The 24,567-nt window shown below is 40.1% G+C and overlaps 1 long non-coding RNA gene across 1 annotated transcript; it reads left to right on the top strand.

The window, feature by feature from the left end:
• Nucleotides 1-3,475: 3,475 nt before the first annotated feature.
• Nucleotides 3,476-23,148, top strand: LOC127491588 (uncharacterized). Its single transcript, XR_007920343.2, has 5 exons — nt 3,476-3,739; nt 4,899-4,966; nt 19,135-19,297; nt 21,804-21,936; nt 22,028-23,148. It is a non-coding gene; the product is annotated as an uncharacterized lncRNA (long non-coding RNA).
• The last annotated feature ends 1,419 nt before the right edge of the window (nt 23,149-24,567 follow it).

Here is a 24,567-nt window from a genome sequence, read left to right as displayed (position 1 = left end):
TGGGCAGCTGGCCTTCTCACACCCTCCTCCTCCATCCCCCAATCCATTGGAACACAACTACAATTCTGCTAATGTCTTCAGACAAAGGCATCATTTTATTCAGCTTTTATTAATAGCAGCAAGTGTTAGAGACTTTGTAGACTGAATCCTGTGGGGAGAGACATTAGAGACTGGGTGTGGATTTAAGCATTACTGTCACCTCATTAGGCCATGTTTCCACTTTCTTTTCATAAGAACCAAAACAGATAATGGAAAAAACACCAACTGCAGTTTTCTAAAAGAAATGACACTGCTCTGGGGCTCAAGAGTGAAGTTTATGTTTAGATAAAATAACAAACAATCACATAAATCTCTATCTTTTGTGGCTTCATCGGCCTCCATTTACTGCCAGCTGATTTGATTTAGGGATTTTCTTTCAATTTAAATAATCAAACATATGGGACATAGTTATAATATAGCCTTCCTTCTTTTAACAAAATTAAGAGTTGGCCAATGTCTCCAAATTTCAGTACTTTCATGTCGTTTGAATGAATCACATTGATTTTCTTCTGACAATAAAATAAGCCAAAAACCCAGGGTGTTATCTGGTTACCACAGGAATAATTGCCCGGCTGCAGTTCATGGAAAACCACCAGAAGTCATGTGGTATTTATAAGGAACTTGAGTGTCAGCTTGTCTCCATGCCCAGTAACAATAAAATGTTTTTATTATCTATTCTGTGCTTGCAGCATAGGAAATGAGCACGAACTAAAGATTTAAGAGAGGCACTGTGGTTATCCTCCAAGTAAAAGTGCATCAGTTCTTCTTGCTGAGAACAGTCACTGAAGTATACCTGCTGAGAATTCCATAATATCTTGAACCTTATCTTTGAACTTATCTACAAAACCTAGGAAAACAAAAAAAGAAAATAATATGGAGGCAACTTGAGGACTAGTCCAAGTCACTCACATGCCACCGTGTTCTATACAATGTAAGCATCATTAAGTTTGTTTGTTTGTTTGTTTTGACAGGCAGCGTGGACAGTGAGAGAGAGAGAGAGAAAGGTCTTCCTTTTGCCGTTGGTTCACCCCTCAATGGCCGCTCCAGCAGCGCACTGTGGCCGTTGCACAGCACCAATCCAAAGCCAGGAGCCAGGTGCCTCTCCCAGTCTCCCATGTGGGTGCAGGGCCCAAGTACTTAGGCCATCCTCCACTGCACTCCCAGGCCACAGCAGAGAGCTGGTCTGGAAGAGGGGCAACCGGGACAGAATCTGGCACCCCGCTGGTGTGCCGGCGCCTCAGGCGGAGGATTAGCCTATTGAGCCGCGGCGCCGGCCATCATTAAGTTTTGTAAGTGTTAGTGGACATGGAGCTGAGTGGTCACAGAGGTGGAACTTGAATTCCCCCTCCCTGCCCAAACCATTGATGTGCAGAGCCTGAAGTTAGCTGAAGAAGAAATGGACAAATTTGCATGAGGAGATTTCAAGCCCTTTTGAGCTTCAAAGTGACTGAGACCTTTTAGAAGACCCAGGAGGACTTGACCAAAGGCCCAGCTGCAGAGAATCCACAAACCATTGAAACAAAAATCCACACCGTGGTAGTAGAGAAGCCGGACAAGGAGCATGGCCATTGCACCTTGCCACCCAGCAAAGGGAGACGGAGCTTCTGAGCCACAGTGGGGCGGGTCCCTGGACATGACCCAGAGATGCAACACTTATGAAGAGCCCTCTTGGCTACGGTGCCCCAGGTGGAGATTCTAACCCTCACACATAGGGCAATCATCACACTTAGTGCAGGGCTTTTCATTAGTCCTGATAAGAACAGCCACAGCAGGACACTTATCCCTTAGTCACTTTCTGAGGGGTAACTAAAGGACCTACAAATGCTAAGGGAGCAACCTCTTCAAATCCCTTGGACCTGTGGGAACTCCCCATTTCTGGCATGGTGGCAGAGTTCTGTGGGAGCAATCCTCAGCCCCAGCTTCACGAACGCCGTGAATCCAGAGCCATGTGGACTAACTCTTTGGACTGGAGAAAACTTTGCAGTGGCAATAGAAGCACATTCAATGGAGAGAGAAAATGAGAGCTTGTGCTACTCAATTAAAGATTAAAAGAAGTCCCCAGGAGCAGGCATTTGGCCTAGAAGTTGGGACTCTCTTGTCCCAAGCCAGAATAACTGGGTAAGACGCCCACCTCTGACTCCTGACTTCAGCTTCCTGCTGACGCAGACTCCTGGAGACAGCTGTGATGGCTCAGATAATTGGGTCCCCACCACTGACGTGAGACCTGGATTGAGGTCCCAGCTCTCAGGTTCAGCCTGTCCCAGCCCCAGCTGTTGCAGCCATTTGGGGAGCAAGCCAGTAGAAGTGAGCTCTCAATTCCCCACTCAGCAACTCCCTCACTCTCATCCTCAGTAAGTAATAATTTTTTAACATTTAAAGAGTCCCTGTTAGGCAACCTATTTTATTTTACTTTTTTCAAATGTACACCAGAAATTCAAAGATTTAATACCTTTTACTTCCCCTTTAGAGTCATTATCTAATTAAAACTGAGGGATGATATGATATAAATTAAGATTTAAAATATAATGGGATTTTTAAGAACCTCTATTGAGGATGTATAATATCACCTCTACCACCCTTCAGTCACTTTCTGATTAGTCTACAGATTAGTCAGGTGTACTGAACCAAATTTAGAATTAGACTTTTTATACATCAAAATTACATGGCTTCTCAATATTCATACAGCAAAATGACATCAGCATTGACAGAATTTAAGTGAAAATAGAAAAATACAGAAGAATCCATGTTTGAACTAATCTTAGAAGCTGTGTGTAAACTAAGCAATTTCAGAAAAGCTAGCTGCAGTGAGTGTTCGGATGCCCTCTTCCCATATCAGAGTGCCTGAGATCGAGTCCCGCCTCTTTTCCCAGTCTAGTTTCCGGCTAATGTACTTGGGAGTCAGATGATGGCCCATGTACTTGGGTTCCTGACACCCACATGGGAGCACAGATGGAGCTCCCAGCTCCTGACTTAGGCCTAATCCAGCCCCAGCTGTTGTGGTTATTAAGGGAGTGAATCAGCAGTTGGAAGATCCCTTCTTTCTCTCTCTCTCTCTCTGCCTTTCAAATAAATGATAAATAAAAATTTTAAATAGCTAGAATAGTATGCTGAAAACCTACAGGCTGTAGATGATACCTTGAAAACTCACAGGGTAGGGAAGGAACCTGGCCCAGCGGTCCAGGTGCGATGCTTAGCGCCTCCTGTGCATCATCTCATGCGACTGTCTGGTGGTTCTGTTAGGTAAGTAATGGTATCACTCCCTCTTGATAAATGAGAAAGCTGAAATCTGATGGATTTGATGCTGGGCTTATAAGTAACTCCTGAGTCCACTCTCCTGGCCATGACGAGATCATGTGGCTTTGTCTTTATTATCCCTCCCAACGATGACAAGCAAATTTAGAATTTTATCTCCAAAGCGCACACAGTATGGGAACTACTTTCTTTTGTCAGAGTTACAGAGAGAGGAGAGACACAGAGAGATCTTCCATTTGCTGGTTCACTCCCCAAATGGCCACAATGGCCAGGGTTGGGCCAGGCTGAGCCAGGAGCTTCATCCAGGTCCCCTGTGTGGGTGCAGAGGCCTAATAACTTGGGCCGTCTTCCATTGTCTTCCCAGGAGTGTATTAGCAGAGAACTGGAGCAGAAGTACAGCATCTGGGACACGAACCACCACCCACTTGGGATGCTGGCATCCCAGACGGTGAGTGTCTTAACCCACTACACCACAACACCAGCCCTCGGGAACTACTTTCTTGACACTACTTGTGACAGGCAATGCTTGGGTTCTCAGACACCTCTATTTTTCACTGCTTATTTCTTATATGTTAGCTTTTGTTTTTTACAAGTTTTGATGATTTGGGTATATTTTCCCATCTGCATCTTTTCCAAATTAGATGCAGACTGCCAAATGTAGTTTTTGAATTACATGAGTTGGTTTAATAGAAATGGGAACCAGAAAAAAAGATGTTTTGATATTCTGGCATTTTTTAACCTCAGATTTTTTTTAATGTAACTAGGATCATTGTATATACTCCTACAGTGTTGAGCCCCATTTAATTCATTTAAATTCTGTATCAGCATTTCTTATATATTAAGTACTCTTCACAAAAACATGTCATTGTTCATACTACTGTATTAAGTAGCTAAGTCACAGGTCTCCTAACCGATCTTCTGTTACATGACATAAAGCTAAATCTGATATATAAAGGTTAACCTCTTACTTTAGCCACTGAGATCTGAAAACTAATCAGCAGATGCTGCTCTGCCTTGATACCTAAAAAGCTATTGCAATCAGTAAATTACATAGCATGTCACATTCGATCAGTTTTTACCATATTAACAGTGATTACACGTTTCTCAAGTTTCACGGGGAAATCAAATAATTGACCACAGCTGGCAATATTTTACATGGTGCACCGCAGCTGGAAGAATTCCAGCCTAACCTTAAACAGAGCCTTAATTGATGGCAAACATTTAGGGGCAATGTCCTGTGCTGGGTGATTTTCTCTCCTTGCTAACCTTTCACTCTGTGTCTGAATATTTTCAGAAGTACTTACTAAAGTTACAGAGCCTTTACCGTGGCCCCAGGAGAACCCAGGAGCCCAACAAGCTTTGTTGCAAGGATGAAAACCACCTCCCTGAACATGCAGAATATATGATAGGCATTGCTGCTCAGTAATCTTCTGAAAGTCATTTGAATCCTTCAAATTTTACAGCTGCTTCAAATTGATAAACAAGGACAGTTATCTGAGAGAACATGTTTTGCGTATCTTGATTCTTATCAATGAATTTTTATAAGCAAGAATGAAATTAAAATTAGAAGGGCAAAAAAGAGATCAAAAATTTTTTCTGCTTCTTAGGTTTGTAAACTCTTACTGACAGTCTTCACATTGAACCTGAATCAGTTGATTACACACAGAAGTATTCTGTGAGTATGAGTGAAAGTGTGTGTGTGAGATGCACCTTAATCTGTTTATCCTTTCTATGGGAATGTTTATATACAGTTGCTATAATTTTATTATCAGAAAGAAATGTTAAATCCATTCCACTGACATTTTTTGCAAAATTTGAGTCAATGTATTGTATCACTTAGAGTTTAATTTTCTTAAAGACGATTAGTTTTTATTGGTCATTGTAATACGAAGACGACTAGCCAAAGGAAGCATTTTCTAGGACATATACTTGGCCTACTTAAAATAGAGACATAGAAGAAAAGAAAATAACTCAATCTTATTACAGCTGTTTTTTACTTGGAACAAAGAATGCTGCTGTCTACAGCAAAGGCACGTAAGGTTCACACTTGAAATAACAAAAATAATCCTTAAAAATTTAAATAACTACAATATGTCATATCCTAATCTTAAAATTACAATTAGGGCTCAATTGGAGTCAGCATGAAGAAAATATTTTGACTTTTAATGAATGCTTGTGTATATGCACACTTTCACAAACTGTAGCCCTCTGTAATATAATGTTAACCTTTAAACTTTGATAAATCAACATTTTGAAATTTCTATACATTTTAACTATGACAAAGCAGCCCAAGAATGATTGTAAATTATTTATTTTCCATTATAAAATATAGGTGTAAGATGTCTGTTTAGAATAGTTTGAATTAAACTATTCTGTTTTTAGCAGCCTTCAATCTTCTATTTTCAGCATTTGTAAAATCTTATTTTCAAGAGAACGTTGACTGGCAATTTTAAATATATTTCCCAGTTTCTCTGGGACATTTTTGGTGGTCTTCCCTGGGTTGACACCAGCATTGCTATTACACACATTGCAGCCCAGGTGACTAGCTGTACAAGAACTCTTGGAGGTATATTACCACATAAATTATTTCAATAACACCTAAAACTCAGATAGCATTTGGAGCTTAGAGCAGTTTAGAAACATTTTAAAGTGGTAATGTGTATGTCAAAATTGTAAGTGTTTAGTAACAAAAGCATAACTTCACAGAGTTTTTAAAAACCGATAACCCAAGTTTATGTGACCATGGCACTTCTAATTTATCTTATTTTTTAAACTCAGCCTAAATGTCTGCAGTCCTTCCCTTCCACAGGTGTCAAATGGAGCTGCCTGTGTTGGCACAGCTTCTTTTGTGCCATCGCAAAATTGTGGGAATTGAGTAACCTTTTCACCACCACAATTAGAAATAACAAAGCGGTATGTATTCATTCAGTGTAAATTCTTACCACTAATAGTTGGCCCAGGACTGGTAAAGTTATTAGACTGGTTCATATCTGGCTCATTGTGTTTCCACCTTGCTAAAATAAGCATTCAGCGAGGGTTCTCATGCTTGAGGCTAGACAGCAGTTTATATGGCAAAAGGCAACAGGGCAATTTACCTTTTCCTTAAGTGTTTTTCCATTAATTGGACCACACATTCTTACAAGCACCACTGCACACAGTTTGCTCCTGAGAAGATTTGCAAGTGTTTTGTGTGTCTTTTGTTACTTCCATCATACAGCTTATCCTTGATTTAGCAGACTACAGTTATACAAGAGTTTTCTTAATTGCTTTTCATGAGTAGTTGGGAGAAACAGCAGGCAGCCTTTAAGGGAAGGTTTTGTGGTAGCTTAAAGTGCCTCTTTCCTGCGTTTATTGTTGACAATTCAATTAGCACGCCAAAGCAGCAGTAGAAGGCAGGGTCAGCTGGCCTGCAAAGACAACTAATTTTATTAACAGAGGGACAAAATTGGCTGTGATTCATTTATCTTATGCATTTAACTACAAAGCACAACAGATGGGGAAATCCAGCTAGCTTTCCTGAATTTAATCTTGTGGAAAGTCACAAACTCAAGCCTTTTTCTTTCCATTAATGGTTGATGAAAATTCTTTCATTCTTCAAGCTATAATAAAAGGTACACAGAGTAAAAATGAGATAAAGACCTCACATCCGTTAAAGGGCTCTTTTCAGGAAAAGTGACCTTTTTAACCAAAGAAAGGCAAACAGAGTAAGGATCTGATAGTGGTATTTTATGGAGCATGAAGTCAACAATGGTATCTTGGACAGTCACAAACATACTGAATTGTTTAGCCATTTGTAGTTGTTCAAATGTACCTGGGGGAAACAACCCAGTTGGTGCAGTTGCGTGTAGGCAAGTAGGCTAAGAGTACTGGAGAGGCTGACAGGAGAAGCTCCCTAGAACAGAAGCTGACCCTGCAGGCCATTCCAGAGCAGCTCCCAGGTAGACCTGCGGGCTCTGCTAGTGCAGCTGCTCTCTGGAAATGTGAGTCTCTGGTTCCCTGACATGCACGTTAGAGCACAGAAGTGCAGGCAGATTCTCTAGGAATTTGGCCATGATGTTGCCAACAGCAGCATGTATGACCCCTGGGTCTTCGATGTATTCCAACCAGAAACAGGGATGAGAGTCACTTTTCAAGAGTCCACGTTTGGCATTTTTGATTTCCCAGGTGCTAACAGTTACTTTTTAACGAATTTGGATTGACTATGAACATCGCAGTCGTCTGGGGGCTACAGTTAGTCTGAGCTGGAGGCAAAGATAATAAACGGGCAACATCAGAAGGAAATGGCTTTGGGAAGCTTTCTATTTTGCCTAGTATGTTTGCATACTTAAAATTCTGTAGAAAACAAAGTATAAAAGCTGTGTTACTTTTGTTTCCAAAACAAAACAGAGTATAAAACAGACAACTATAAAACAGAGTATAAAAGCTGTGTTACTTTTGTTTCCCCACGGTCAGCAAGGTCTTCTGAGTCATTTTAACTCTATCATAGTCCTAGCCTCTCTTTTGAGAGTTCTCTAGGATGTTTTTACTTGACTTCTAATCTGTACTTCTTTAGAGTTGAACACTCCAATGCCAAGGAACACAAATCTTATTTTCACACCCAAAATTCTTTTTTTAAAAGATTTATTTATTTGAGAGGCACAGCACAGAAAGAGGGAGAGAGAGAGAAGTCTTCCATCCACTGATTCACTCCCCAAATCACCACAATGGCCAGCGCTGGACTGATCCAGAGCCAGGAGCTTCTTCCAAGTCTCCTATGTGGATGCAGAGGCCCAAGCACTTGGGCCATCCTCCACTGCCTTCCCAGGCGATGAACAGAGTACTGGATCAGAAGAGGAGCCGCCAGAAGGCTTAACACGGTTGGAGGCTTAACCTAATACACCACAGAGCTGCCCCCTACCCCTAAAGTTCTTAAGTTGCCTTGCCTATTGTGCTTAAAACGATCATTTCCTTTTTCTTAGATTTATTTACTTATTTGTTTGTTTATTTGAAAGGCAAGAAGAGAGAGAGGATCTTCTATCTGCTGGTTAATTCCCAAAATGGTGGCAACAGCCTGGCTAGGCTGAGCCAGACTGAAGCCAGGAGCCAGAAACTCCATTCAGGTTTTCATATGGGTCGAAGAAACTCAAATACTTGAGCCATCACCTGTTGCTTCTCAAGTGCATTAGCATAGAGCTAGGTTGGAAGCAGAGTAGCCAGGACTCTAACTAGCATTCAGATATGTGCTGCGGCACACCAAGCAGTTTACCTTGCTAATCCACAAAGCCTGTCCCAGACCCATTATTTTCTGTTACATTCCTCACTCTTTTTACCCCTGGATTAGGCTTCTACTCAAGTGCTGCTAGGTTTCAAAATAAATATTTCAGAAATTATGTGTGATAAGTTACAAAAACTCCTAGATCACTAACTCTCATCAAAAATAAAGAATCATGGCCGGCGCCATGGCTCACTTGGCTAATCCTCCGCCTGCAGCTCCGGCACCCTGGGGTTCTAGTCCCGGTTGCTCCTCTTCCAGTCCAGCTCTCTGCTGTGGCCTGGAAAGGCAGTGGAGGATGGCCCAAGTGCTTGGGCCCTACACCCGCATGGGAAACCAGGAGGAAGCACCTGGCTCCTGGCTTCAGATCGGCGCAGCGCGCCGGCTGTAGCAGCCATTTTGGGGGTGAACCAAGGGAAAAGGAAGACCTTTCTCTCTGTCTCTCTCTCTCACTGTCTAACTCTGCCTGTCAATAATAAAAAAAAAAAATCAGAAGAAAGGGATTCTGAAATCAGATAAAAACTAATTCATAAAAAATCCACTCATGGAAAATCCCACATGGAATTGAATATTGAGTTGACCCTGGCATTCCTCATGCTTTGTGGCTACAGTTGGCATCCCCAAAGAAATTTACTTTGCAGCCTCATGATCTACATTCCTGATTCCAAAGTTATTTCAATATCATTGTATTCCCTAAAAGTCTAATAAAAACTGTGCTTTAAAATAACACAATTTCTATTGTATTTGCAACTACCTATCTATATTCTGATCTATATTCCTGAAGGAAAATACAAGAATTTTTTGAAATGCCAGCAAAACAAATTACTTCCCCTTTGTTATGATTCCCTTGCACAGCTCTTTGAAATAGTCTAATGCTACAGGTGCCACAAGATGAATTTGTCAGGATCCTATATTTCCAGAAAATGCTTAATTATAGTTGACACTTAGAACTTTCAATTATATTTAAAGAAATTAGAAAGCCAAATTAGCTAATACTCTGTTACTTATTTATAAAAATATGTTTTTAAGCCAGAGAAAATATTTAATGGATACCTCTTAAAGTCTTAACCCACAGACAAATACAATGTTGGCCCTATTTCATGTATGCTTGAAAAGCCTGGTCTCTTCAGTAATTGGAATGATTCAGTGGTACTCAAATAAGTGTTTCTCACAGGCCACTAAGAAATGTAAACTAAGTCAGATAAAAAAGTTAAGGTCTGATTTATTAAGATGGTACTGTATACATATTTCACATACCTAATTCACTCCTGCACACTCGAGTGGGATTAAATGATGCAGAAACATGTCTAAATCCATAATCCTACTTTTATATCACCTTCAAAGAGAGGTCAGCGTTGACATATTTACATGTAGAAAGCCATATCCGTTATACTATTCATAAATGCCTCCCTAGATATTCCCGATATTGTTGTCTATGAGTACTGAAGCCCCTTGGCAGTACTTACACCTAACCCCCAACATCTTTTTACTAAGAATCCTGTAGTTTGACATGAAAGCAACTCTTTAATTCAACATTTTTACTTAATCCAGTTTAAAGGTTCTGTCAGGCCTCAATTAAAATGTGGAATGAAGGGTCAACAATAAGAAACAAACGAACAAAAAAAACCCACCTTGTATAGACTTTAGAAATATGTTATATTGTCCAAATATATGTTGGCAACTCCCAAATTTTTAACTTATAGCTTAAGTCCCAAATTCATCTATCAAATTTTCTTTTCTTTTAAAGATTTATTTATTTATTTGAAAGTCAGAGTTACACAGAGAGAAAAGACGCAGAGACAGAGGCAGAGAGAGAGAGAGAGGGGTCTTCCATTCACTGGTTCACTCCCCAAATTACCACAATGGCCAGAGCTGAGCTGATCCGAAGCCAGGAGCCAGAAGCTTCCTCCAGGTCTTCCCACATGGGTGCAGGGACCCAACAACTTGGGCCATCTTCTACTGCTTTTTCAGGCCATAGCAGAGAGCTGGATCAGAAGTGGAACAGCTAGGTCTTGAACCAGCGTCCTAATGGGATGCTGGCATTGCAGGCAGCGGCTTAACCCACTATGCCACAGCACCGGCCCCATGTATCAAATTTTCTACTCAGCATATTCCTTCTGAGTAATTAATAAATATCTCAAAGTTGTCACAACCAAATCAGAATTCATTTTCCAACAACTCCCACAAGCATCCCACACACATACGCGTGCACACACACACACACATTTCTCCCTTTTCCTGAGCCTTTAGTTAGTAGTAATCCTGTCCCACACCAGTAGCTCACATCAGAAAAGTGCCCTAGCAGTTCTCTAAATCCAAATCATCAGCTAGTCGTATGATTTCAAAGTCTAATATGTATCTTACATCTCTCAATTATCCTCCTTAACCACTGCCACAAGCCTAAACCAAACTACCATTGTCTGACACCTGCAACAACCTCCATTTTCTAATCAAGTCCTAACCCCATATCAATTCTGCCTGTACAGTCTGATTAATCTTCTAGAAACACAAATCTGATTCTTTCATTCTCCTGCTTACAACACTGTAATGGTTTTACATATCACTTTGATATAAACCAACTCCTAATATGTATCTACCATGGCCCTCCATGTTTTTCCCCTCCAGGTCACTGGCAATAAACCTGCGGGAAGAGCCTGGCTTGAGTCTGGCTTGGAGCTCTATGGGGGACAGTGTACCTGCCAAACTGGAGAGGAAAAAAGGGGGCATGCTTCTCTCTCCCTGACCCCTGGCTCCAGCATCTTAGAACTAACTGAGAAAGAGCAGGAGCCATTTCAGACATATGTAACAGCTCTGTGAGCTCATGTCTGCACACCCAGCAACAAGCTGGAGATGCCTGAGTCTAGCTGGGAGAATTAACAGGAGTCTGGGAGCTTGTGACTGTGAGAGCCTTTTGTGCTGGGACTGTGAAAAAACTGTGGCTGTGAGGGAAGGCACAGGGTTTGGCTGAGACTTTGGGCAGTCACTGTGGGTGGCTTCACATGCTCGGGGCTCCCTGAGTCCCTGGTGAGGGTCATTTGCTGCAGGATATGTGTTTATGTTGAGAACTGCATGGATCTTTTGTGTGGTTCTTATGGTAGCGTGAATGAAAATTGTACCAACTAGGGCTAGTGCCCAGGCATTAGTCCCCTTTGAGGAGCAGAGGTGAGCATGAGAATATGCCAACAGAGTAGAAAAACCTCCCCTCTGATTAAAAAAGAGAGAGAATTTACCATGCCCAACTTGGGTGTTGCCTTGTGCACTCCCTTCACACTGGAGCACTGAACAGAGCTCCCTGACCACACCTAGCACATGCCTCTGGATATTCACTGAAAGAGCAGACACTCCACTAAGCCACAGAGGAATACTTCAATGATAAAAGCCATCACAGAGAAAAAAAAAAAAGAAGTATCTCTACAAATACCTAAAAATATATGCAGCAATTCAATAAACAAGAATAAGGAAGACAACATCATGCTCCCAAAAGAACACAACACTTCAGTACTAGAAAGTGAAGATGAAGAGACTGACAAAATGCCAGAAATGGAATTCAAAAAATTGTTCTGATTACTTAGAAGTAATCAGAAGAAACCTTATGAACTAAAGAAATATGTACATGACATGAAGAAAATTTTTCCCACAAAGTTGAGATTTTAAAGAGATATCAAATGAAATATTGGAAATGAAGAATTCAAAAATGTTGATGTGGATTCGTTCTGAGAGGAGGAACGTGGTGGGGGCAAGAGGCACAGAGTCACCACACAGACCCTGGGAGCCTGGTGAAAGCAGGCCAGAGGTGAGCAGCCTACTGACTCATTTATTTCAATTGGTACAGCAGCTTATATAGCCAAGGCAGCCAATCCGGTCAAGGGGCAGTCTATGCCCTAACCAATCACAGCCTGTGGCCAGTCAGTTTCCATTGCCAGTGGCCATCTTGGCATGACCTTCTCATTCCACCACACAAAAGAACAAAAAAAAATGTGGTGGAAAGCCTTAACAACAGACTGGGTAACACAATAGAAAAAATATCCAAGTTAGAAGACAAATCTCTTGGAAATTTTACAGTCAGACCAAAAAAAAAAAAAAAAAGAAGAAGAAGAAGAAGAAGAAGAAGAAATTAGAAAACTAAAGCACAGTGTTGGAGATTAATGGGAAATTACCAAACAACCTAACATATGGATCTTAGGAGTTACTGGAGGCGTGGAAAGAGAGAATGGATTAGAAGACCTTTTTGGTGAAATAATTACAGAAAACGTGCCTAATTTAGAGAAAGAAAGGGATGCCAAGTACAGGAAGCACATAGAATTCCTAATAGATAAGACCAGAAAAGATCTTCACCATAAAACATTATGGTCAAAATCTCCACAATAAAACATAAAGAAAAGATTCTCAAAGCATGAGACAAATGCCAGATTACATTCAGAGCATTTCCAGCTAGACACACAGCTGACTACTCACCAGAAACCCGGCAGACTAGGAGAGAATGGTGAGATACATTCTAAGTCTTAAGGAAAAAAAAGAGATAAAACTGTCAGTGCAGAATACTGTATCCTGCAGAGCACTGATTTATGAATGAAGATGAAATAAAGAACTTCCATAACAAACAGAAATTAAAAGAATTTGTCACCACTCATCCAGCTTGATAGAAGATGTTTTAGCATGTGCTACACCCAGAAACATGGTCATCAGTATGGAAAAAGATGGATGCATAAAATCTCCTAGTAAAAGTACAAAGGAGATCCAAAGTAAACAATAGAAATATTTATAAAAACATTGCAGGGCCAAGTCATTACTTATCAGTAATCACATTGAATGTAAATGGCCTCAACTCTAGGTAAAAGATACTGACTTGCTAGATCTTTTTAAAAACAAAACCCATCTATTTGCTGCCTACAATATACACATCTCACCAACAAAGATACACATAGACTGAGACTGAAAGAATGGGGATATTCCAAAATAACAGAAACCAAAAAAAAAAGAGCTGGTGTATCCATCCTAATATCAGACAAAATAGACTTTTACATAAAAAAATGTTAAGAGAGATAAAGAAGGGCATTATGTCATGATTACAGGATCAATTAAAAAGGAAGATGTAACTATTATAAACATATTTGCACCTAATCACAGGGTACCTGGCTATTTAAAAGAAATGTTAAGGGATCTAAAGGGAGACATAGACTCCAATACAATAGTAATGGGGGACTTCAATACTGCACTTTCATCAATGGACAGATCAACCAACCAGAAAATCAGCAAGGTATCAAAAGAGTTAATCAACGCTATAGATCAAATGGACCTATCAGATAACTACAGAACTTTTCATCCTACAGTTGCAGAATACACATTCTTCTCACAAGTGCATGTGACTTTCTCTAGGATAGACCACATGATAGGCCATAAAGCAAGTCTCAGCAAATTCAAATAAATTGAAATCATACCATGCATCTTCTTGGACTACAATGGAATGAACCTGGAAATCAACAACTCAAGAATCTCTAGAACATATGAAACACATGGACACTGAACAACATGCTCCTGAATGAACAGTGGGTCATAGAAGGAATCGAAAGATAAATTAAAAAAATTTCTGGAAACAAATGAAGATATCAACACAACATATCAAAACTTATGGGATACAGCAAAAGCAATGTTAAGAGGAAAGTTTATAGCAATATATGTGTACATCAAGAAATTGGAAAGGTACCAAATAAAAGAGTTATCACTGCATCTCAAGGACCTAGAAAAACCACAGCAAACCAAACTCAAAACTAGTAGAAGAAAAGAAATAATTAAATTTAGAGAAGAAATCAACAAAATTGAAACAATACAAATGATTAGCAAAACAAAGAGCTGGGTTTTTTGAAAAAAAAAATAAACAAAATTGACACACCATTGGCCCAACTAACCAAAAAGAGAATATTCAAATCAATAAAATTAGAGATGAAAAAGGAAATTTAACAACAGACACCACAGAAATTAAAAGAATCATCAAAAATTACTACAAAGAGCTGTATGCCAACAAGTCAGAAAACCTGGAAGAATAGATTCCTAGACACATACAACATAACTAAATGGAGCCATGAAGACATAGAAAACCTAAACAGAAAAATAACCAAGACAGAAATTGAATCAGAAATAAAGACCATCTCAACAAAGAAAAGCCCAGGAACGGATTGCATCACTGCTTAATTCTACCAGACATTTAAAGAGGAACTAATTTCAATTCTTCTCAAGCTATTCAAAACAACTGAAAAGGGTAGAAATCCTCTGAAACTCCTTATATGAAGCCAGCATCACCTTAATTCCTAAACTTGAAAAAGATACACCAGAAAAGAGAACTATAGACCAATTTCCTTGATGAACATAGACACAAAAATTCTCAACAAAATATTAGCTAAAGGAATCAAACAACACATCAGAAAGATCATCCACCCACACCAAGTGAGATTTATCACAGGTATGCAGGGATGGTTCAACATTCACAAATCAATGTGATACATCACATTCACAAATTGCAGTACAAAAACCATATGGTTATCTCAATAGATTCAGAGAAAGCATTTGATAACACACAACACCCTTTCAAGATGAAAACTTTAAGCAAATTGGGTATAGAAGGAACATCCCTCAACACAATCAAGGGAGTCTATGACACACCCACAGCCAGCGTCCTATTGAATGGGGAAAAGTTGGAAGCGTTCCCACTGAGATCCAAAACCAGGAAAGGGTGCTCACTCATTGCCATTCAATATAGTCCTGGAAGTTGTAGCCAGAGCCATTAGGCAAGGAAAAGAAATCATGGGATACAAACTGGAAAGGAGAAAGTCAAACTATCCCTATTTGCAGATGACATGATTCTATATATAGGGGATCCAAAAGACTGCACTAAGAGACTACTGGAACTCACAGAAGAGTTTGGTAAAGTGGCAGGATATAAAATCAATACACAAAGGCATTAGTCTTTGTAAATGCCACTGCTGAGAAAGAACTTCTAAGATAAATCACATTCACAATGACTACTCTCTCTCTCTCTCTCTATATATATATATACACATACACACACACACACACACACACACACACCTTGGAATAAATTTAACCAAGTATGTCAAAGATCCCTATGATGAGAATTAGAAAACATTAAAGAAAGAAGAAGACACAAAAAAGTCTTCCATGTACACAGATTCGAAGAACCAATAGCATCAAATTGTCCATGCTACTGAAAGCAATTTACAGATTCTGTGTGATACCCATCAAAATACCAAGGACATTCTTCTCAGATATAGAAAAAATTATGCTGAAATTCATATGGAAATATAGGAGACCCCAAATAGATTAAGCAATCTTATACAACAAAAACAAAGCTGGAGGTATCACAATACCAGATTTCAAGACATACTACAGGGCAGTTATAACAGCCTGGTACTGGCACAAAAACAGTTGGTTAGGCCAATGGAACAGAATAGAAATGTCATGAATCAATCCAAGCATCTATAACCAACTTATATTTGACAAAGGAGCTAAAACCAATCCCTGGAGCAAGGACAGTCTCTTCAGCAAATGGTGCTGGGAAAACTGGATCTCCACATGCAAAAGTATGAAGCCAGACCCCTTCCTTACACCTTACACAAAAATCTACTCAAAATGGATCAAAGACCTAAATCTATGACCCAATACCATCCAATTATTAGAGAACATTGGGGAAATCCTGCAAAACATTGGCATAGACAAAGGCTTCTTGGAAAAGACCCCATCAGCACAAGCATTCAAAGCCAAAATTGACAAATGGGATTACATCAAATTGAGAAGCTTCTTCACTGAAAAAGAAACAATCAGCAAAGTTAGAGGCAATCAACAGAATGGGAGAAGTTATTTGCAAACTATGAAACTGATAAAAGATTAACAACCAGAATATACAAGAAGCTCAACCACAACAAAACAAACCACCCCATTAAGAAATGGGCAAGACTTAAATGGTCATTTTTCAAAAGAGGAAATCCAAATAACCAACAGACACATGAAAAAATGCTCAGAATCATTTGTCATCAGGGAAATGCAAATCAAAACTATAGAGAGGTTTCACCTCACCCCCATTAGAATGGCTTTCATACAGAAATCAACAAACAACAAATGCTGGCGAGGATGTAGGGGAAAAGGTACCCTAATCCACTGTTAGTGGGAATGTAAACTGGTACAGCCACTGTGGAAGACAGCACAGAGATACCTCAGAAATCTGAATATAGACCTACCACATGACCTAGCCATCCCACTCTTGGGAATTTACCCAAGAGAAATAAAATCAGCATATGAAAGAGGTATCTGTATCCCCATGTTTATGGCAATTCGATTCGCAATAACTAAGATATGGAATCAATCCAAATGTCCATCAACTGTAGACTGGATAAAGAAATTATGGGATGTGTATACTATGCAGTACTACACAGTAGTAAAAAAAGAAAAAAGAAATAAGAAATCCTGTCATTTGTAACAAAATGGATGAAACTGGAAAACATCATACTTAGTGAAATAAGCCAGTCCCCAAAGAACAAATATCATATGTTCTCCTGGACCTATGATAATTAATAGAATACCTAAAAAGTAATCTATAGAAGTTGAGGTGCAATGACTTTGAACAGCCATTGTGTCAACTGTTGAGGAACAGTTTTTTTTTTTTTTCATAAAATTTGTTGAACTTTTTACTTAATATAGAGTTAATCATATGTGCATAAAGTTAATTGAAAAATTTAGTAAAAAATAGGAATGGTAATAGGAGAGAGAGAAGGAAAATGATTGGGAGTATGGGTGGGAGGGCAGAAATGGTGGGTATAATCACTATTCTCTTAAAGTTGTACTTATGAAATGCATAAAGTTTATATTCCTTAAATAAAAGTTTACTTTGGGAAAAGAAAAAAAAGTTAACTCTTAGGGTCTGTGCTGTGGCGAAGTAGGCTAAGACTTAGGCTGCAGTGCCAGCATCACATATGGGCACCAGCTCATGTCCTGGCTGACTCTCTTGCAATCCTGCTCTCTGCTTATTGGACTGGAAAGAAGTGGAAGATGGCCTAAGTGCTTGGGTCCCTGCACCAATGTGGTAGACATGGAAAAACTTCCTGTCTCCTGGGTTCATACTGGCCCATCTCCAGCTGTTGCAGCCATTTGGGGAGCGAACCAGAAGATGGAAGACCTTTCTCTCTGTTTCTCCCTCTCTATCTGTAACTCTACCTTTCAAATAAATAAATAAAATCTTAAGCAGCAGCAGCAGCAGCAGCAGCCAACATGACTTGTTGAGAAAGCAATTAGGGGGAAAGCCATAATTTCCAGAATTTTAGCTGAATATTTCACATAATTTGACATGTTCTTATGCTGAAATCTGCAGTGTAAATGGCTAGTAGCAGGAATTATTTATCTCTAGGACTATCAACAAGTAGAGATTATTACATGTCTTCTAGTAAATTCTCTTCCAATGGAATAGATAAGCCATTATCTTACATGGCTTGCATCTGTTTTTACTTAGACAAGTTAATAGGGCTTTCTAGTCTAGAATACTACAAAAATCTTGTTTGCCTGAAAATTCTTCAAAGTTCTAAAATAAGTAAACTGTGCAGATTTAGGAGGAAACTCCATCTTCTTTTGTATTACTATGAACAAACTACAGTCCATTTTCTGAGTGGCTCAGCATCTGTGCCATTCATTTATTTGTGACAAGTTGAACAGTCCACTGCAGTGTATACTTTATGGTTAAATTAACCTGAACTAGGTTAATTATGGTAGCAATTGAACCTCAATCCTATACCTTATAGACTGAATCTTATTATGACCAGATTCAACCCTAAGCTACAGTATATCAAACAGAACTTCTGATTGGGAGCAGTTTCAGAATCAATTTACATTCAAATAAAAAGGCACTCCAGAGAGGCGCATTAAGATGTTTAAATTATGGGGCATGTGGGATTCATCAAGCAGGGAAAGCAGCTGTAAATCAACCCTATGGTGAATGGGTTAAACACACAAGAGGGTTTTAGTACTAAAGCAGCCCAGCCTAAGCTCTTTTTCCAGCTTTTGCAATTTAAATGAAAATTTTAAGGAAACAGCAATGAGGAAATAAGGTTTTTAAAAATAATAACTACCAACCATGTTTATAATTTTTCATGATCCCTGTCATTCCAACTTAAAAATAAGTTTTAATTAGCACTAGGGCTTCATTTTAATACATCAAACTAGAATAAATAGAGAGGAAAAGAGAAAATGAGACTAGCTGTTTGAGGGACTTTTAAAACAGAATTATCCTTTGTTCTTCTGTAGACTCTATCATTTTGTATTACCTATGAATTTTCCCTGCTAAATTGTACCATTCTGCTTCCTACCTTCAGCTCCTAGCACACAGTCTTGCAACAAAATAGGTGTTTGTAGAATGGTGTGCATTAACCATGGGTATCCTCCGCCTGAACATGAGCACTGATTCAAGCCGTACTTTATTCCTAAAGAAAACTCCTTTGCAAGAACAACAAAAATATCACTAGGTGTCCAAGGGGTCCTGTGAATAATTGTTTACGTGGGAAAGACAGGCCATTCTTCTCTTTTCTCTACTCTAGGGACTGTGTATCCGCATGCGGCTGCTAGGATCCCATCCGGCCTCAGAGTTCGAAGCTAACTGTCACTAAAGAAGCAGTGACTTAATATAGTTCACAAGCTCTTGCATTTCAAGAAGATCTGTGAAGAGAATGATGTTCAATGGAAAAGACTGAATTTCTACTGGTAAAATTTCAGACAAAATCCCATTTAAGCACATGGCTAACCATTTTAGTACAGTAAAACCTTTATATCACCAATTTCATTAAGCCCAAAGAATAATAAGATAATTGAATCTAGTTAGTAAACTTTTTTTTTTTTTTTGACAGGCAGAGTGGACAGTGAGAGAGAGAGACAGAGAGAAAGGTCTTCCTTTGCTGTTGGCTCACCCTCCAATGGCCGCCGCGGCCGGCACACCGCGCTGATCCGATGGCAGGAGCCAGGTACTTCTCCTGGTCTCCCATGGGGTGCAGGGCCCAAGGACTTGGGCCATCCTCCACTGCACTCCCGGGCCACAGCAGAGGGCTGGCCTGGAAGAGGAGCAACCGGGACAGAATCCGGTGCCCCGACCGGGACTAGAACCCGGTGTGCCGGCGCCGCAAGGCAGAGAATTAGCCTATTGAGCCGCGGCGCCGGCCTAGTTAGTAAGCTTTTGACAAGGCCTACAAGAGCTGGCACACTACAACCCAACTGCCAAATCCAGTCCACTGCCTGTCTTTGTAAATAAAGTTTTATTGGAACACAGCCATACTCATTCATGTATGTATTGTCAATGTCAGTTTTTTAGTCTTAATGACAGAGCTGAGTAGCTACAACAGAGACGATAGGGGCCTGCAAAACCTTAAATATTCACTAGGGGATCTTTCACAGAGAAGTTTGCCAAGCCCAGGGTTAGGTTGTTCCTTTCCAGCTGGCTCACTGGTTATCGTCTGTTTTTTCAATATGGACTAGTCCAAGCCTTTTATGAATTATCCTTATTTCCCAGTTTCAGTAAAAGCAGCCTCTGTTTTGAGAGCCCTCAGTGTGTAGCCTGGAATGCAGAGCCTGCACTTTTGAAACATACACTTTGTCTAGATATAATTTTAGTACTCCTGGAACTCCCTAGGAAATGAAAAACACCAAGAAGCTCCTCAGACAAAAATTCAGCTCTTATTGAGAACACATATCTGCCCAAGTGTCTCTCCTTTCTGACCTAAGCTATGAACAGCAACCTTTTCGGGGAGCCAAATCTTTACAGATAACATTGGGAGAAAATTATTTTACTTTATTTACTCTTTTAGAAATATATATTACTTACAATAGATAACAATACGGTATAAAAACCCAATTCCACAGAAAATTTCAAGGATTAAATAATAACCAACATGAAGTATTAAATTTCCAAAGGTTTGCAATGCTCTGTATTTAAAAGTGGCTGTAGAAGTCTTGAGTTTTTCCAAAATAAATATTTAAATAAAATATTATATATCCAAATAAATACAATGTAAATAATTCTATATATCCATATAAAATAGAAAACATATATTTATATTTTAGATATCAATGATATGAATATATCCAGATGTTATATACCCATGATATAACTATCTGTAGGAGTGACTTTTATGTGGTTTTCCTAGAACTTTATCATTTTATGATTGAATGTGTATCTAATCTCCTGATAGAGAAAAAACAAGGCAGGGGTGGGATCTCCTGAAGGCCACTTTTCTTCCAGGTTTGGTAGGCATTCACTAGAGCACTGTTCAGGAACTTTTCACTTGGGGCCAGTGCTGTGGTAGAGTGGGCTAAGCCTCCACCACCAGCATGGGCATCCTATGCGGGCTCTAGTTTGTGTCCTGGCTGCTCCTCTGCTTTTTTTTTTTTTTTTTTTTTTTTTTTTTTTTTGACAGGCAGAGTTAGACAGTGAGAGAGAGAGACAGAGAGAAAAGTCTTCCTTTTCCGTTCGTTAACCCCCCCAAAATGGCCACTATGGCCAGTGCGCCGCACCGATCCGAAGCCAGGAGCCAGGTGCTTCCTCCTGGTCTCCCATGGGGTGCAGGGCCCAAGCACTTGGGCCATCCTCCACCGCACTCCCAGGCCACAGCAGAGAGCTGCCTGGAAGAGGAGCAACTGGGACAGAATCCTGCGCCCCAACCAGGACTAGAATTCGGAGTGCCGGCGCCGCAGGCGGAGGATTAGCCAAGCGAGCCGCGGTGCCAGCCCTGGCTGCTCCTCTTCTAATCTAGCTCTCTGCTATGGCCTGGGAAAGCAGTAGAAAATGGCCCAAGTGCTTGGGCCTTTGCACCCACATAGGAGACCCAGAAGAACCTTCAGGCTCCTGGCTTTGGATCAGCCCAGCTCCAGCTGTTGCAGCCATTTGGGAGTAAACCAGTAGACAGAAGACCTTGCTCTCTGTTTCTCCATCTCTCTGTAACTCTCTTCCTCTCAATTAAATAAAATCTTAAAGAAAGAAAGAAAGGAAGAAAGAAAGAAAGAAAGAGAGGGGGGGGAGGGAGGGAGGGAGGGAGGGAGGGAGGGAGGGAGGGAGGGAGGGAAGGAAGGAAGGAAGGAAGGAAGGAAGGAAGGAAGGAAGGAAGGAAGGAAGGAAGGAAGGAAGGAAGGAAGGAAGGAACTGTGTACCCAAAGAGAGTATTTAGCAGTAAGAGGTAGAAAAGTGCTGATACTTATTAAGCACATACCATACACATTACAGGCTGCATTCAACAGGCTCCACCCACCCCATCTCTCCTGATCTGGAAATTTGGAAGAAGGTCAAACAGCCAGTAAGTTGCAAAGCGAGAATCTGAATCCAGGTGTCCTAACTCCTAAGCTCTTTTCAAGTTGAGGTAAGGGATCCATTTTGAATGATTGAATGCCTCGAAAGTGCTATTCCTGAGAAAGGAAACATACTTAACTATAACTCTATGTGTTACGCAGTGAAGAGATGTTCAGGACAAGACTGCTGGAATTGGGCATCTGAAAGAAATCCAAATGAGTTTTTGTGGATATTGGTGAATGAATTCAAAAGACATCAGAGAGTCTATCTGCTTGCTACATGCTTGATCATCTCTAGCAATTCTGAGTCTACATCCTGTAGGCATATGTTTGATTGAATTAGCTCACCGATATGAAGGGATGCTGCATAGAAGTGACTGGCCAAGAGGAAACAAGATAAATGCAAAGACAGAACAATACTGTCTTTGTGCTATCATATTTTCTGAAGTCCTTTTTAAAACTTTTGTATATTACTTCAATTTCAAGGTATAAGGAAAGTGCTTCAGTGAGATTTTGTTGCTATTGACCTCTTGTTCTCCTGAATTCTTCCACAGTAGTAACTGTTCACCTCAAATTCTGCTATTCAAAACTAACACAGGGTTACCATCTCTGGGAAGCCATGATTCCTCCAGAATCACTAAAATAATGCAGAAATCAGGACATTAAAATGCACCTGACCAACCTTGTTTATTAGCTTTATTTATCATCCAGTATAAACAGTAAGTACTTTGTTCCCTGTTTCATGCACAACTTAACATCTCAGAGCGATTTCAAGCATCATACATCACCACTGGTCCACACTTGGCCATGACATTAGCCCATTTCATCATGCTAAGTGTGTGTGGATGGGGTGGTGCCTGCTTGGAAGTGTGGCTATAGTGCCATTATATGATGAGTAGAATGGCCCCCTCCACATCCCGGTAGTTCGTGGGAAGTTCTTTTTCTGCATTTTCTTTCATTTCTGTGTCTGTCTCCTCAAGAGTCCACAAATCCTTTCCTTTTAGACACCCTTGCCTAAACACATCAATTCCTTCTTCATGGTATGACTACTGGAGTTCTCAACATCCTCTAGATTAGAAACATATTGAATGATGTTTGCATTTTACCCAAAGAAATGCATATTCAGTCATGTTACAATGTGTTGAATCCCTTTTATGATAAGAATATTTAATGAAAGAAAAGCAGGAGCAATTAGGTCATGTAGAATGGTTTTCCTCCTAGACTGTGGAGGATTCTGCTGGTGGGAGGGACAGGGAGAATGATTTAAGAGTAAGTGATGAGAGTCCCAGTGGAAAGTAGTTGTTACGCTTTTATTTATAGTAACCATGAACTTTTAATTTCAACCTTCCTTCTTTTTGAGTATTAACTCCATACTTGTCTCCAAATTGAAAGGAAAACAGCAACTTAGAGAGGAAAATGCCGTATTTTTCTACTGAGAATCACGTATCTTTAAACTGCTAATTCTGAAAGAATCATTATAATGCCCATTCTCTACAGGAACAAGCACACAGAAATAGCGCTTTTGTAGGAGAGATCTGAAGAGGAAAAGTGACAGAATTTCCAATTAGAGTTGAGACTACATTATACAGACTTTCTGGCCTACTGTCCGTAGACCTCAGTTCAATAAATCAATATTAGGTGGTCACTACTTGCCTGGCACTATGTGTTTTGTTTAGTTTCTTACAATGTTAGGATGTATTTGTTTACTTTTCTATCAGCAATTGCATTGGTGGGTCACGCGTAGCTTGGAAAATAAGATTAAGAAGTTGTAAGGCTCAGCTTTGCTATTCCTCTCTGAAGTTCCAAATCCTCAATTTTCTCATCTGTAAAGTGAGAGCAACAATATCTACTGCACAACCTTCAAGGAGTAAGTAACCTGTGTGCACGTGTTGTGTGCAACTGTAGCCACTGTTAGACATTATTACCCCAAAGAAATTATTACCAAAAGTATGACTATACTATATTTTTAAACTCTGTATGCTGGATATAAACACAGTATTAGAAATCTCTGCCTTACTTCACTTTTTCCAACCTCTTGAATGCTGCATTAAAATGTTAAAATTTGTAATGCTAGATATCGATCTTGAAATATTTTAGTTGTTGAGCCGGCGCCGTGGCTCAATAGGCTAATCCTCCACCTTGCGGCGCCGGCACACCGGGTTCTAGTCCCGGTTGGGGCGCCGGATTCTGTCCCGGTTGCCCCTCTTCCAGGCCAGCTCTCTGCTATGGCCAGGGAGTGCAGTGGAGGATGGCCCAGGTGCTTGGGCCCTGCACCCCATGGGAGACCAGGAAAAGCACCTGGCTCCTGGCTCCTGCCAGGATCAGCGCGGTGCGCCGGCTGCAGCGGCGGCCATTGGAGGGTGAACCAACGGCAAAAGGAAGACCTTTCTCTCTCTGTCTCTCTCTCTCACTGTCCACTCTGCCTGTCAAAAAAAAAAAAAAAAAAAAAAAAAAAAAAAAAAAAAAGAAATATTTTAGTTGTTAATTGTCAAAATATAATAGCAAATAATTTTTTGCAGAAGGCAATAAATAGCACTATTTACTCAAAGTGATTGTAACTTTTGTATTTGCCTTCCTAATATACAACAGATGTGAAAAGACATGGGTTTGTCCCACCCCACCCCCAAATGCTCAGTGCAACATATGGCACCGAATCAGCTTACACTGGATGGAACACAGTGAAAGATGCATGTGTCTGTGGC

This window comes from Oryctolagus cuniculus, chromosome 3 (assembly GCF_964237555.1).
Source record: "Oryctolagus cuniculus chromosome 3, mOryCun1.1, whole genome shotgun sequence".
In the NCBI taxonomy this organism is placed as follows: Eukaryota; Metazoa; Chordata; class Mammalia; order Lagomorpha; family Leporidae; genus Oryctolagus; species Oryctolagus cuniculus.
Note: the sequence above shows the minus strand (reverse complement) of the source record. Positions and strands in the feature narration are given on the sequence as shown.